We start from the raw sequence: 15046 nt of genomic DNA on the forward strand, positions 1-15046 counted from the left end.
TGTGAATAATTGATTGAGCTAATTATTTTTCATGAAACTATTTGTAGCAATAGAAAATGTTGTGAATGTTTGCATGAGTCCTTATAACAAGTTTTCACTTATCCCTCTTAAAAACTCTTTGTGAGATTGGAACTCAACCAACCAGAGAGAAGAAACAATAGTTCTTGGCTTAGGTCATCTATCAAACAATGAATACTTGAAACAATATTTGTGTCAATTAGTTGACGAGCCTTACATATGCTAAAAATATGTTCCTTTAAATCATTAATCAAATAATTACAAGAGAAGCCAAGCACAAGACAACTAATTAATTAATTATTATTATTGTAACATGGTAGCACCTGGGAACCAGTCATGAACCGAAACCCAGTGTGCTAGGCACTGTACAAACACAGAAGGGGTGCCCGCTGCCCCAAAGAGTTTACAATCTTAGTATAAAATGAGACAATAGATGGATACAGACAGATGGCGAAGCCCAGGGAAACAAGGAATACAGTAATCAGTGATGGAAAGGGGAAAGCATGCAAGAGGATAACCCCACAAAATGACAAAGACATAGGTGCTGAAACTAGGTGGGCTGGGGGTGTTCAGCCCCCCCTGGCTTGACATGATTTCCATCCTACCCAGGGTTTACATTTTGGTTAAATGGCTCTAAGCACCCCCACTTTACAGATTGTTCCAGCACCCCTGGACAAAGATTGCTAGAAATAAAATTAACCTGAAAGCAACAATGAGGGGAAGGGGGAATCTATTTCCCCCCCCCTTCCCAAGTGTAAACCTGAAAGCAACAATGATGGGGAAGGGGAAATCTATTTCCCCCCCCCCACACACACACTTCCCAAGTGTAAATACTCTACAGCAAAGACCAAAAGTTTTTAGACAGATTGTCATCTTGCATTTTAGCAGCTGTCCAAGTACCAGCTTGCTTGTCTTTCTCTTCTTTCTTTCCACACTCTACAGGGACATTTGGGGGTATTAAGCATAATTAGGAAAATCATTCATATCCATAGGACCATATTCTCTATCCTTCCCCTCAGTCATACTTGGCCCCACTGAAATCAATAGGATTGGTCACCTGTAACTAAGAGTAGATTTTCCCTTTTTAACAGTTTGTACATAGCAAGATGAATTATATTTTGAAAACAACCTGAACAGTGCATTAAAATCACAACAAAGTACAATGGCTGCTAATCTCTATCCCTCTTTGTGTAGTTGTTAGCAATGTTGCATCTAACAGTGAAGTATCTGGGACAGATCTGATTCATCTGGCTCTGTGCTAGTCTCCTCAGTCCTTTTGATTCTCAGACTTTCATTATCAAAAGCGTTGCTCACCAGCACAAAATTTTGCACTAACTTTTCTGCTATTGCTGCTAAGATTTCTTCCTCAAGCCACTGGACTTCTTTTTATAGGAAGTAGCACATACTTGACCCATGTTCCAGCTCGGCCTCAGTACTGGACCTGTCACTATTACAGCTACTTCTATATTGGGATGAGAACTAGTCTGTTCTTCTCTTCCAGCGTGTGCTCTCTGTTTGGGGGATGTCTGGGCAGCCCACTTCCGATTCTGGAATGGCAGCATGTAGGCACTGGGATCCAGTCACTTTTACTCTGACACCAGGCAGCATGGTTAAGTTCACTCAGGACTGTGTTGGGGTGCACTATGCTACTGATCCCCAAGAACCAAATGACATGATGTCTGGGGTGTCAGATGTGTGGTGCTGTCTAGGACATAATAGTGAGCAGCTGTCAGAGACAGTTGAGCCATAGAGGCAGGACCAAGTGGAGGGGTTAGCCCACCTGTGTGCGACTATTATCATTTAGCAAAATAAAAAAAAGTGCTAATGTGAAAGACAGTAATGAAAAACAACGGTTCATTAGCCTTCTATCTTAAGTTACACTCTGTGCTTAATTCTTCTCCTTAATGCCTCCTAAACTGTTACTGTGAAATTCATTTACTAGAATTGAGAGAGGAAGTAAGTAGATAACTCCTGTTATCTGCTTAATATGGTACCAGGGCAGGGTTGACTGTATTGATGACTAGTGTTTGCTAAAATCAAACTGAAGAAAAAACAACATTCAGAGAAAATTCTCTGATGCAGGGGCAATTGGGGAGGCTGCTAAATCTGTAGCTGCTTGTGTATATATGAAGAACCTAGAGTATCCAGGAACTGTGCATCTCATTTGTGGCTTTGTATCCCTAGCAGAAGTACCTGTATAAGGGCAGTTACTCTTAATTGGAAAGCAAAGTAAATCCACACACACACACCTGAGATGTAAGAATTTTACATATTTAACCTACAAAGCAGTATGCTTGGAGTTTCCCTCTGCACTAGTTTTCAGATAGCAGAATGCAAGGAGCTTCATTGAAATTAAGTAGAGAGGTACCAGGTCATGCACAATCATGCACAACCCATTACCAAATGTAGAATAGCTACTAGTAGCCTAGTAATGCACAAGCAGGCTGCTGCATAAAGTTCACAGGGAGTCCTCTTATTTATGCCTGCTGTGTATCTTTTTACAGGATCAAGGCCTCCAGGAGAGCAGTTAGATACAGACATTCTGACCCTTTAAAAAAGGCTTACCCCAGAACAGAAAACATGGCAATTGCTGTAAATAATGTTTTCCTCAGGAAACCACAAATTTTCTTACACCGAATATATGGCATATGTCTGCCTACTGTAGAAACATTTTCTCCCTCCCTGCCACCTGAGTCACCACGTCCATTTTAAGTACTCAGCTGAAAGAGCTGGGTCAATTTCAAAGGGAGTCCTGAGAAAATAAAATCCCAGTGGAAAAAATCAAAGCCACCTGTGAGAAATTAACATTTAAAAAATGTTTAATGAAAGGAGTTGTGAATTCTTAATATTTCACAGTAAATTTGTTTAGCAGATTTGATCTCTCTGAAAGCACAGCTGCTGGGGCTATATTAAAAAAAAAAAAAAAAAAAAAAAAAACAGATGGAGAGCTGAAGAATTGACACCTGTAGGCATTTGGAAAAAAAATATGCCACATATTTCAGCATAACCCAGGGTCCTAAAATATGTTGTGTTTTGGTATTTGAGTAGAGGGGGGAAAAAAGTGTCTGAAGAGATTAGTAATGGACGAGCTACAAATGGATTTGATTTAGATAAGCACCTTGGCCAAGTTTTAAAAAACATGGGTGGCTGAATTTCTTCATCCTCCCTCCACCCCTGGCTGCTGCTACTGTTTGAAGTTGGAGAAACAATGACATACTGTGCCATTGCTGCTGGCCACAGATTCTTCTGAAGGCAGAGGAGTGGAGCTTCCAGTGGGGAAGAAAGAAGTGCAGGAGATACACATCTTTGAATTATGTATACATGCACACAGAAAGAACATTCGAAACATAATATAACATTATTTAGGCTGCAAAGCCAATCACTCAAAATGTGGACATGTCCATATATCCTTAATGCAGCATATGTTGTGTCCAGGGGAGCCCAGACAGGCTTTTTATTCCCAGCTCTGTAGAGATGGGGAGATCCTGCCCTTTGGTGTCCCCAGTAGTGAAAGGAAGATGAGCTTCTGGGATGTGTGGGGAGATGGAGCCTGGCTCAGCTCTTTAACCTATCTTCCCCCTAACTGATAAAGCTGCTTTAGCAGCTCCAGGTTTCCCCAATACAGTGTGTGCTGCCACTGATGGCAGCATCACGAACCCAGCACTTTAGAATGTTCATGTTCAGTTATTATTTTGGCAGGCTGGGGATAAATGCAAGCAAGAAGTGCAAATCATTGAGCTGCAGCTTGGTGAAACATGAATGGAATTTAATGTGACAAAGAAAAGGCACTTCACTAACCTGTGGGCTCTTTCCCTGGTGAATTTCAAAGAACTGCTACAAACAATGCAGTGTTAGAACTTCTTAAAATAAGTCCCAAAAAGCTTTTACAGTGAAAAACATTAAACAACCTAAATACAGAGATCACTACTAGCTGCTCCAGTAATGCATGTATGTATGTGCCAGATCCTCAGCATCTGTAAATTATTGTAATTCCACTGAAGTCAATGAAGCTATACTGATTTATACCACCTGGACTATTTATTTTAAATATAGGATAACACTGGTTACTTTTTCATTCTAACTTTCACTTACAAATATAAGGTCAACAAGGAAATTATTCTTTGCTTTAAGAAGGCTGCTGAATTTATTTAATTGGGATAGTTTATATAAAATAGTGAGTTTGGAAGGACTCTTCCAAAAGATGCAGTGACTTCTTAGATTGCTGAGTGACATATCTAAGGCCACAGTACAAACTTGCACTAATGAATAAGTAAATTGTAAACCCCCTTGGAGGGGAAAACACTGCATAAGTCCTAAGAACTAATATAAATATATTAAATGTCAGTGATACAAATAGAGGTGCTAAATTGTGTCAGCATTAATATTGGTCTATAATAGTATGGAATCCTTTTTAGCTAAGATTTCTGTGAAAGAAATGTTTTCTGTATTGTGAGCACCGAGAGACTTAAAACTATGCTGGAACCCTGCTGATGTGTGGAAACACTTCATCAATGTTTTGCCCAGTTGTCAAGCATTTTTAACACTTTTTATTATTCGGCCTATTTAGGTTGTAGAAGTGAGCAACATCAGGTTGCTGCATGGTTATAAGTTTATTAGTAAGCTTCCTCACATCAGTAGCTCATTTTGCCAGTTTGCTTTCTCTTAATTTGTTCTCAGGGTTTGCATAATAGAATTCAGCGAGTGAATCAAAAGATATTCAGGTAGATGTTTGCAGTGTGACTCTTCTGTACCATGCTCATGGTAGAATTTGACTATAAAGTCAGTGGGGATGGCTGGCCTTTTAAGGCAAGCCAAGCTCAGCCTTGCCTGTGATCTAGTAGCTTGTCCCCAGATGGTCATATGGTAACTTAATGATATTCATGACTCCCAGCTGCAGGTAATCAGGTACGATTGTGATGGGTTTGGTCACAGAGACTGCCTTGGGACTGTCACCTGATGTGCTGAAATTACATCTGAGCCCATTTTTCCTGTCAATTTAAGACTTCCAGAACCCTGTCTTGTTGAGCCAGACACGCTAGTCTGCTGCAACACAAACCCAGGGTCTGGTTCATGCCCCCAAAGCTGCAGACTTAACTGAAAACAGCTCAGCATGTTACCTGTCTCCAGCACACAGATACCCCAATGGGATCCAAACTCCAAATAAATCCGTTTTACTCTGTATAAAGCTTATACAAGGTAAATTTGTAAATTGTTTGCCCTCTATATCACTGATAGAGAGATATGCACAGCTGTTTGCTCCCCCAGGTATTAATCACTAACTCTGGGTATATTAATAAACAAGTGATTTTATTAAGTATAAAAAGTAGGATTTAAATGGTTTCAAGTAATAACAGACAGAACAAAGTAAGTCACCAAGCAAAATAAAGCAAAAACATGCAAGTCTAGGCCTAATACATTAAGAAACTGATTACAGGTAATATCTCATCCTCAGAGATGTTCCAATAAGCTTCTTTAACAGATTAGACTCTTTCCTAGTCTGGGCCTAATCCTTTCCCCTGGTACAGTCCTTGTTAGTTCCAGCAGCATCTCAGGTGGTAAGCAGGGGTTTTCTCATGTCTGGCAGCCCCCTTTTTCCTGCTCCACCCCCTTTTACAGCTTTGGCACAAGGCGGGAATCTTTTGTCTGTGCTTGTCCCCACCCCGCCTCATCAATGGAAAAGTACAAGGATTAAGATGGATTCCAGTATCATGTGACATGATCACATGTCACTGTAAGACCCCGGTCTTCATTCTTCCTGGGCTGGCCCACACATACACAGGAAAGTTTGCAGGTAAATAAACCATTTACAACCAGAAACGACAAGGAGTCCTTGTGGCACCCTAGAGACTAACAAATTTAGGACAACCAATTGTCTTAGACAATGGGAGCCATCAAGATTCTAAACTACCATTAATGGCCCATACTTTGCATAATTACAATAGGACCTCAGAGTTATACTTCATATTTCTAGCTTCAGATACAAGAATGATACATGCATACATATAGGAGGAATATATTCAGTAGTTTATGATGTTTGTTATGATACCTTGCAAGAGACCTTTTGCATAAAGTATATTCCAGTTACATCATATTCGCACTTATAAGCATATTTCCATAAAACACATGGAGTGCAATGTCCAAGGAGAGACTGTGGAGAAAACCAGACTGGTCTGGTCTAGTCTGAATTGAACTGTAGGGTAGGAAGGCAAACCAACAGGGAACACTGTCACACTTTTGTAGGAGAAAACCTGAAATAGGGTCGTAAAAGTACTTCAGTGGAGCCTGAGAGGGGTGGAAGAATTATTAGTTAAGCAGACAATGAAGAAACCAGATACCTGAGAACCAGAGAGAGGCTGTGTTGGGCACAGGAGGCAGGGAAGGAACACAAGGGGATTCAGAAGTATGATGTAGCCCAGGGAAACAGCAGCATGTCTGAAGAAACAGACCTAGCTGCTTAATACAGGGTCCCTGGGCTGAAACCCAGGCACTAGACCAGCAGCTATTTCCAAAGGCCTTTTGCCTTATAAGAACACAGGCAGACAACAAAATATATGCAAAGGGATTATGCTGAGAGTCTGATTCTTCACCTTAAGTTCCCCAGTGCCAGACTGCCATCTGATATAAAAGGTGAATGGGGCAATGTCCCCTTTGGGGCCTCTGGCAATGGTTAACACTACCTTGTTGCTTTCACTCACCGGCTATGTCTACACTTGAGCTGGGAGGTGTGATTCCCAGCTTACACAGATGTATCTGTGCTACCTCTGCTCTAGCTAGTGGACTAAACATGTGGGCAGTGGCTCAGGCTACCTCTTGAGTATGTAACCAGGGGTTCAGGCAGAGGTGAAAGTAAGCCGGTACGCCCCGGTAAGGCGTACCGACAAGAGCCGGTTTGCCGGGACGGACCGGCTTCCCCAGAGGGCAATTTAAAGGGCCTGGGGCTCCTAGCAGGGGCTGGAGCCCCAGGCCCTTTAAATTGCCACCAGAGCCCCACTGCTGGAGCCCTGGGGTAGGGCTGCAGGGCTCTGGAGGCTACTTTAAAAGTCCGGGGCTCCCATTGCTTCTACCGCCCAGGCCCTTTAAATAGCCGCCGGAGCCCCACCACCACTTCTCCAGGGCTCCGGCAGCTATTTAAAGGGCTGGGGCAGTAGAAGCAAGGGAGCCCAGGCCCTTTAAATAGCCCCCGGAGCCCTGGGATAGTGGGGGGGCTGCAGGGGCTATTTAAAGGGCCCAGGGCTCCAGCTGCCTCTGCTGCCCTGGTCCTTTAAATAGCCTCGGGAGGGGCTCCCGCGGCTATTTACAGGGCTGAGGCGGTAGAAGCAAGGGAGCCCCGGGCCCTTTAAATAGCCCCCGGAGCCCTGGGCTGCTGCTGCTACCCCGGTGCGGGGGGCACTTACCTTACAGGGTGGGCTGGGGCTGGCTCTGACTCCCCAGCCACTCCCCTTCCTTCCTAGGCCCCACCCCTTCCGGGGGCCAGAGCTGGCCCCAGCGTACCAGTAATTCACTGGACTTACTTTCACCCCTGGGTTCAGGTGGATACGTACTTGAATGGCTTGCCCAAAGCCACTGCCTGTCCTATCCTGGCTGCGCTGCTATTTTTAGCCTGCTAGCTCAAGTACGTCTACATGAACTGGGAATCACACCTTCCAGCTCAAATGTAGATATAGCCTAAGACTGTAAGTATTGGATTGTTGGCTGATCCCTATGAGAGTTGTCAAAGGGGTTTGGGGGTAGGAAGAACAGCTCTCTGTGCCTTCCACTCCATCTTGTACTCCTGTGTGTGGGAACTAGACTCTGTCCCTGAAACTTCTAAACAAAACTGATCATGGTACAGGGCTAACTGCACGGCTGTCCCCTGTCAGGCCTCTCTCTCAGTGCACCCTCTGAGGTGTCAAGCCTTATGCCTTTACCTATCCTGGGGTGGAATCTTCCACTTCAAGACTGGACTCTGGGCTATATTGCCCTGTGTATCCACTGTGCTCACCCAGAAGGTTTGGCTGGGTTAAAGACCTATCGTTCTTCTCTTCACGAGTCTGTGACTAGTGGTGTATGCAGTGATGAGACAGCCTTTTTAAACCAAAATATTGTTTGCTTTACAGTAGAAGCAAAGCATTTGGAGAAACAGGATTTTAAAATAAGTCAACACATGTCTATCTTATCTAAAGGCTCATCCACCATCTCCTGATGGAAACGTAGGCAGACCTAACAACTTCTGTCTTTCTGTCCAGTTGCCCTCAACACCAAGAGAGACCCTTTTTCAACTTTCTTGTTCTGAGTTCCTGGGCTTTGGCTTTTCTGCACAAAAACAGTTTTGCGGGTTGGCTGGGGAGTAGGTAAAATCAAAGTCAATATTTTGGGAATTTTCTCTTAACAGCCCTTAGATATTTGGCTTATCTTGAGCTGTTCTTTTCCCTTCCTACTAGTTTTTTTTTCTTACAGACCTCTATTGCATTAACCCAATATAGTCATGCAGGAAAGATCACAATAACTAGAACAACACACAGTTTTCGTACATTATTGCAGAGAAGCTCCACTTCCATTACAAAACTCACTGTCCAGTATTCTGATACTGTCTTACAACCTAAGCCCTCTCTTCTGATGTCAACTACTGTATACGTAAAATTCTTCATCATGTAATCCTTTCTTGCAAATTCACATTGTGTTTTGAAACCATGAACGTAAACTATGTAGGACCAAATGGAACCTAGGATCTAGCTTCTAGTTCTGTGCATGTAGTCTTGTGGGTGAAATACCCTGTTTCCCCGAAAATAAGACAGTGTCTTATATTAATTTTTGCTCCCAAAGATGCGCTAGGTCTTATTTTCAGGGGATGTCTTATTTTTCAGAAATGAAAAATGCCTTATTATCGGTGGATGCCTTATTATCGGGGAGGTCTTATTATCGGGGGGATGCCTTATATTACAACGAGAGGCAAAACTGTAAGTAGGCCTTATTTTCGGAGGATGTCTTATTTTCGGGGAAACAGGGTAGTGAACTCCAGTGGATGCAAATAACAGAATTTAGATATCTAGTTCTCAGAGCCCATATTTTCCAGAATTGCACGTGAGCATTTGTGAGCAGAAAAGTGCATGCAAATGATTTATGCACACATCTACCATGTTGCATTTACAAATGCAGTAATTGCAAATTATGCAAGCATAGTTTTTCCACTTGTAGTTATAAACCTCTGTACTCAGAAGTTGGAAATACAAACTCTGTCATTTGCACTTGCAACTAGGGTGACCAGATGTCCCGATTTTATAGGGACAGTCCTGATATTTAGGACTTTTTCTTATATAAGCACCTATTACCCCCCTCCCCCCCCCCCCACACACGTCCTGATTTTTCACATTTGCTATCTGGTCACCCTACTTGCAACTCACTGCTCCCACAATACTGTCTGTGAATATTGGTAGGAGCAAAGATTTAACTGCAGAAAGGAAAATAGAGCCAATTTTTGGAAAACTTGAAAAGTAAAATATAAGAAAAATGAGTCCCTGTTTAAATGTTTACTTCATGTTCAAGGTAACTGAAGCAAGCCAGAAGTTGGCTGATAAATACTTTAGAAGCTCATGATCTAAAACTGCAAGTCACCGAGCCACTTAAACTCCCACTGAAATAACTTCTCTTCCTCTGACTGAAATCAATGGGAACTTGGCATACTCAGTGCCCAACTCAAGATGCTCAGCACTTTGCAGGATCAGACACTTACATCACGTAAATTAACAGTCGGGCTCTGTGAAGGGCTGCTCAAATTCCAGTTTAAAAGTGGCCTCTTACATCAATAAGAGAAGCTGAAGACCCATCTCTCACACTTTATGACATTTTAATGTAGGAGTGTTGTTGTTATAGTGCTAGTCGTATTTCAAAACTAACTGTGCAAGGAGCACTTTAGTGGCTCTCAGTAGCAGGAGTGCTAAAATGTTGTTACGCTATCATCTGGTGCTACCTGTACTCACAAAAACACTACCACAACACTTGGAGAGCAAGGAAATCAGATCAAAGTTAATATTGATTCTTGAAGGGAAGCACTAAGTAGTTGTCATGACAATGAACTACAGCTGCAGTAGTTCTAATTGAACAGAGTCGCAACATGCCCAGACTTGGGAGTATTGTTGAAATTAATGATCTTCAACCAGTGTATTGTGGGTGTTTGTTGGTAGTCATTTCACAGATACCAAGGATCTGGGAAATGCAACTTTCCAAAGCAGCAGCAAGAAATGATGTCCCATGTTTAGGAGAGTAAAATGGAGATGGGTGGTGGGTAGAGTTGCGTTGGGGGTTAGAGAGAACATGGGCTGTGAGTTTTCAGAATGGTGAATGCAGGGAATAAAATTGTTGGGGTTTGATGTTATAGAGAAGCACATAGTTATAATCAGATGCGGGAAAGAGGGACAAATAGCTTTGGAATAAAATAAACACCCCTAATTTCATCCATCCTTAGAATCAAACTTGAACTAAACTTGTTTATTCCTTGATTGAAAACAGAGTCCCACAAATCTGGGAACTATGTGCTCAGGTGATTCTCTGAGGGGCTAAGACCCATCAGCTTAATGGAAAAGTCAGTCAGTGGGAGGAGAGGGTGCTTGGTGCATCTCAAGATGGTTCACAGGACTTTATAGCATATTCCTATTGATGATTAAAAGCACACTTACCAGAAATCTCCTTAGCAGGGCTGTTTTCATAAGATTTCCATCTCACTAGTTTTGGAGAGTGCACATTAACATTCAAACCAAAACAGTACTCCAAGCCTTTTGAGGTTCATTTATCAGTGATTACAATGGGACAAATCCTGTCCTTATTTACAACTGTGCAATGCTACTGATGCCAGTGCATTTGCATAGTTGTAATTGAGGACAGAGTGTGTCCTAATTTGTACAGAGGGCACAGATAACAGCGCACATACCTTCTTTATGCTTTTACATCTTATCTCCACTTTATACATATGCTATGTCTACACTACAGATTACTTCAGTATAACTTAGGGCTTGTCTATATTTACGCGCTGGTTCGGCGGCAGGCAATCGAACTTCTGGGTTCGATTTATCGCGTCTTGTCTGGACGCAATAAATCGAACTCAGAAGTGCTCCCCGTCGACTCCGGTAATCCTGCTCGCCGCGAGGAGTACGCGGAGTCGACGGGGGAGCCTGCCTGCCGGGTCTGGACCGCGGTAAGTTCGAACTAAGGTACGTCGACTTCAGCTACGTTATTCACGTAGCTGAAGTTGCGTACCTTAGTTCGATTTGGGGGTTTAGTGTAGACCAAGCCTAAGTCACTCAGGGGTGTGAATAATCCACACCCTGGAGCAATGTAAGTTATATACCTAAGCACCAGTGGAAACAGTGCTATGTTGGCAGGAGAGTTTCTCCCATTGACATAGCTACCGCTCTCTCCCGTTGGCTTAGAGCATGTTCATCAGAAGTGCTACAGCAGCACAACCAACCAAAACTTCTCTTTGCATAGCACTGGGATTTAAGGCTCCAGGTCTGTATGATTTTTTTTTCTTCATTTTCAAAGCATTTTGCAAACATTAAGGCCCCATGTTCCCCTTCTCCAAATGGTGGAAAGCTGAAACCACAGATTCCCTCCATTACATCCTTCCACTTTGCATATAACTCATCTCTCTGAGTTTTTGAGTTCTGGGGTAATTGACAGGGAGGGTTTGGATCACCCACATTCTTTCATATTCTCTCCCCACCCAGCCCCACACTTGCAGAGGAAACCAAAGCAAGTTATTATAGACAGGCTGAGATTTTTCAAAGGCAACTAAGTGATTTAGCAGCACAAGTTCCAATGAAAGTCAATGAAACTTGTGCTCCTAACTCACTTACATCCCACCCACACTCTACAGAAGTTTGTGTTTCCCTTGTATATTATGGAAGTCCTTTTAAGGAAAATTTTTGGGATCAGTGGTGTTTAGAAACAGGAGATATACTGTCAAGGGGCTGCTGAAGTAGATGAGGAGATGGCAACATGAAGACCAAGTACAAATGATGGATGCCTCCAGCAGATTGTCTCAGTTCAGTATGCTGTCAATCCTGAATCCCCAGCAATTTATATGTGAGAACAAACTTCACCAAACAATGGAAGAATTAAAAGGAAATGCTGCAGGTGCAAAATTCCAGCATTTTCCCTTTCTAATGTATGTAATTTTCATGTTGTGGGACTAATAAGGGCTTGAGTGTTCTTCCACTGAAGCAAAGTTCTCATCAGCATCAATGGAAGCAGTATTAGCTTCTTAATCCTCCCACCACTGCAGAGTGACTAGACAAGTATTATCATGCCATTTCACACATTCAGAATTCAGACTAATGTCATTCCTCTCAGGGATGTTAGCTATTGCAGCCTGTAAACAAAGAGTGCTTGTTACGGATAGATATGTATGGATATTACACTATCTGGACGAACCAAGAAACTACCAGTCTTTTATAGACAACCTAACTAGCCAATTACTCATACATTTTTGAGGGAGAGAGCATAATTCTAACTTTTAACAAGCACTCCATTCCGTATTTATATCTCTAAGAGAAGAAGCTGTCAGTGCCGATTGAACAAAATTTTCTCTATCAAGGCCTTGAGTCATTAGTATGTAGTAGTGACTCTGGAGGGGGGGCCGGGGGGAGGGGAGAATTGCCTGTCTTATTGGGAGACTGTATTTTAATATACATACCCTCTTCTTTGATAAAGTTGCTAATTACATATTCACTTAATAGTTAGAACTTTTATATACTGTTCAGAAGGAAATAATAAGCAGTTTATCAGAAGTGTATTAGAGGTCCTTTGCTTTCCTTTTTAATAACCTACCATGAAAAATGTACCAGTAAAACATGTTTAAGTAAATATTATAGGGTCTGACTTAGGAAATCAAGCAAAGAGTCAAAGCTTGACAGCTGATATTTAGCCTACTCAGTTATACTATGTATATTCAGTTGTGTTGGTTATAGAGAGTCTAGATTAAGGAAATTTACAAGAAGAAATTTCCCACAGGTCCTAACACTGGTTCAGCTGAATAGTGTTAAAACTGACAGGAACTCTAGAATGCAAGGAACTTACAGCCAGAAGTGATTTTATTCCAATTTAGTTAAAGCTATTGAAATGCAAGTTTAATTGAAAGGGTTGTAACAGGTCTGACTACTGAAGCCTTTTTAGGATCCCCACTAGTTTTAATATCAGTTTAGCTGACCTATTGTTGGAACCAGAGGGATTTTTAGTTTTTATATAGTCAACCAATTCAGACATGGCCTAAATGTTAGAATTCCTATCTCCACTTCACTTCAGATTTGAGTTATTGCTTGTTTGAAACTTTCACTAGATGCAAAAGGTATATTAAAAGTATGTCTTTAAAAAATATAACTTCTTGGGACATAGACTATGCAAAATGATCAACGGCTCTTAGGAAAGAAATAGAAAACCTCTTGAATGAGCCATGTTGCAGGTCACCAGAATAATTCCAAACATCACACAGCTGAGTTTGGCAGACATAATGTGGCAAAACAACGTTTCAGTGCCACCCCTCTGTTGCCATGTGTTCTTGAGGGGTGGGAGGAGAAATGAAGTTATGCTAGCAGAGAATTTGGCTTTGAGAATTCATCCCCCAAGGAGAAGGAAGACCACAGTCTATTGTTTCCACTCAATCACAAAGCACAGGCTGTGCTGGACTGGTGTCACAATATAATTACTTTGCAATATTAAAGTTGTCACAAGAAGATTGGGTTTCACTATACTTGGTAAATGAAACCTGAGCAAGAATCTAATCATGTTTCCCACTTCTAACATTATCCATTGTTTAACGGTAAGACAGATCTATTGTGGCATGACTGGAGGGTTCAATAGTGTGACAATGCAGTATTTGGTCTTTTACCTCTGTCTATATTTCAAACCCAGCTCAGTTCAGTAGTGATCAAAAGTTACCAGCATCCGATTGCTGTCAGTGGCCTATCTACAATAAGCTTGTTGATTTCAGACCCTTTCACAGCAGATATGTATTAGTCAAGAAAAAACACCCTCATAACTGACACTGTTGTTGGCAGTCTTCACAAAAGACCACTATCTCTATCTTGGAGGTGTTCTGTCTATGTCCAGGTTGAGACACACCAACAAGCAGTCTATAGTGCTTCTGCCCATGTTGTACCTTTTGAGTGAATAAACTAAGAACGCTGTTCTCTTGAGTTGTAAACCACTCCACTCCCACTGAACTCAATGGAATCTGAAAATGTTCAACACAGGAGTCCTAGGTCATATTATAAGACTGGAGTCTAATTTAACTGTATATGTAACTTCTATTACTGCTAATGTGTGTTGCATGTCCTTTTAGGAGAAGAAAACACCTCTTCGTTCTGTCATTTAGATGGCTTTCATTTGTATGGTACATAATACCTGAATTTAATAACATGTTATGCTCAATAGTATTAATTGATATTTGAAGATAATTAACAATTCTAAAGATTCTAGCCTATTTTAAAATAATATAATGTTAATAGTCCCAGTCTTGCAGCTGCTGCATGATGGGAACTCATACTGATTTAAATAGGAGTTCTACCCAGAGAATGGCTTTAGTATCAGGCCCAATATTTTGGACCAGATCCTACAAGGTGACTAGCTCTTTCAGCTCCTGCTCATTGCTTCTTGTAGGATCTGGCAGTGTGGTTGTTGTAGCCACAAGTAGTCTCTCATTTTAATATTTTAGATTTAAAACTCTTAGAGCCAAGGGGCTGTGTTTTGTTATGTGATGGTACAGTGCTAGCACAATGGAACTTGGGCCTCCAGCTGCTACTGCAATATAAATAATAAGTTATATTAATAGCTACTGAGAAACTTTCTATTTGCCTATAATAATAGCGAATTGTTAGCACTAGTTTTGCCTCTTTCAGGAATTAAACCTAAGTATTCTAATGAGAGTCTGGATTAATCCCTCCCTTTGTTGCCATTCTTCACTAGAAATAGTTTTGTTTTGTTTTCTCCATACATATAAAATACTGGTTAGTGATTCTACTCTGAAAAGGGACTGTTAAAACACAATCCAGTTTAGTCA

The sequence above is a fragment of the Chrysemys picta genome, chromosome 2 (assembly GCF_011386835.1).
Source record: "Chrysemys picta bellii isolate R12L10 chromosome 2, ASM1138683v2, whole genome shotgun sequence".
In the NCBI taxonomy this organism is placed as follows: Eukaryota; Metazoa; Chordata; order Testudines; family Emydidae; genus Chrysemys; species Chrysemys picta.